This window comes from Poecilia latipinna, unplaced genomic scaffold (genome assembly GCF_001443285.1).
Source record: "Poecilia latipinna isolate Pla-1442-1.1 unplaced genomic scaffold, P_latipinna-1.0 Scaffold2304, whole genome shotgun sequence".
Classification (NCBI taxonomy): Eukaryota; Metazoa; Chordata; class Actinopteri; order Cyprinodontiformes; family Poeciliidae; genus Poecilia; species Poecilia latipinna.
In genome coordinates this window covers 96,023-97,935 of record NW_015114920.1, presented here as the reverse complement: position 1 = coordinate 97,935, position 1,913 = coordinate 96,023, and the positions used below count along the sequence as shown (strand labels likewise).

Genomic DNA, 1,913 nt, shown 5'->3' with positions numbered 1-1,913 from the left:
TAGACTGAAATACACTGAATTAGACTGAAATACACTGAATTAGACTGAAATAGACTGAATTAGACTGAAATACACTGAATTAGACTGAAATACACTGAATTAGACTGAATTAGACTGAAATACACTGAATTAGACTGAAATACACTGAATTAGTGAATATGTTGGCCGGCTGCCTCACCGTTGCTCATTCTGTCTTTTAAAGAAAGTAGTTTGGTTGTAAGAAGGAAAAAAATCTTTTTCAGGGTCTTGGATTGTGTTGCGTTTTGAATTTGTATTTTTAATAAGTTGTTTCTTGTGTTTGGCCTCAGTTATTTCACTCTTTCAATGTAAAAATCAGATTTTAACATTTCCAACCCAAACAGCTGACAGGAATCCAACATTATATTAATAATTTACTGTATGACGTCAGTGATTTGATCTACAAATATTAACTTTCCAAATAATGCATCAAACATGTTCCTGGTGTGTCATGCAAAATGAAAATTATGATCAAATTTAAAGATATTAAAGTTAATTGTTTTTTTTTTACATTTTACAGCAAAATATTGAAATGTTTTTTTTAAATGATGCTTCATTTAATCGGGCCGTTCTGATTTTCTTCAACACAAAGTAAATGCGTTAAATAATGGTGTGAGTCTTTCAGGACAAGAAGAGCATGAATCAGCATGAAAACCAAAGAAACAACAAACACAAGTTTCTATAAACCTGAAAAACTTTCACCTTTCTGTCCGAACTCAGCCGGACTCAGAGTCAGAGATGAAGGAGAAAAACTCTGCTGTCAATAAAACTTTAGGAATTATTTAAACAGATTTAATTTCCTGCTTTCAGGGGTTTTTTCTTCCTGATGGAGATCAAACTTCTCACCTGCCAGCAGGAACATGAAGCTCCAGAAAACCTTTCCACCTCCAGGAACCATCCTGAGTTTAGACTCTTTGCTGCTGATCATTCTGCCACAAAACTGATCAGTGGTGATGTAACTTCCTGTTCTCTCTCTCTCACTTCCTGCTTTATGTGTTTTTCCAGTAACTCCTCTCTGCATGTTAAATTAGGCCGACTGCAGCTCAGCTTTGAGAAACATTCATGTAGAAATTAGTTCATGCGTTATGTGAAAAACAAGGCAGTTTTTATCCAGCGACGGAAAGTGGAGCCATCATTTTAAAATGTGTCTCTGTTCCACTTTATCGGTGGAACAGAAACATGTTTTCAATCAATCAAAACTGCTGTGTGTGTAATTAATGACAAAAATAAAAATAATTATTAAACAAGCAGCAGCTTAAAAAAATCACAGTCAACATTTGGGAAGAGGAAACGATGCAAAGAGCTGAAGGGAAATGAAATGTTTTCTGAATCATTTGATCTAAAGAGTTTAATATAATCCTAATGAAAGACGAATAAAAAAAATCACTGGAAACAGGCAGGAAGAGAATTACAGGCTTTCTGTATTTTTTTAAGCTGCTGATATAAAAAGCTAAATATAATGAAGAAACAGAGCAGGAAACCAGATGCATATTCCGTTTATTTAGAAATAATTTTCTTTAAACTCAGATTTTCTATTAAAATGTTTTCAGTTGCAATAAAGAAAAACGAAACTTTTCCTGGTCAATCAGTATAAATTGATTTGATCAAGCAGATTAATTATTGATGTTAGACCGGCCCACTTTACATAACATCCTCGTATTATTAAAATAATGTAATTAGGTTTAATAATGTTAAACAGGTGAGAAAACGTTCCAAGTAGTGGGGCGTCTTGACAGAAACATTTAAATCACGCATCATTGTGCCACAGTTCACTGACTGAACCTTGTTTTGCTCTGACCGTTTCATCGTCCTCATTTGATGTTACTGTCGGTGTTACGTCAATCCGCGTTTCCCCATCAGATGGTTCCCCCTTCGTCTTCTTGCCGCTCCGCCCC

At 34.8% G+C, this 1,913-nt stretch overlaps 1 long non-coding RNA gene across 1 annotated transcript in view; it reads right to left on the bottom strand.

The window, feature by feature from the left end:
* Positions 1-182: 182 nt before the first annotated feature.
* The window catches only part of LOC106937253 (uncharacterized), an 8,542-nt gene continuing 6,811 nt past the window's right edge, over positions 183-1,913 (bottom strand). The window contains exon 3 of the long non-coding RNA XR_001422350.1: positions 183-193. This is a non-coding gene — a long non-coding RNA (uncharacterized LOC106937253). The remainder of the gene's footprint in view (positions 194-1,913) is intronic.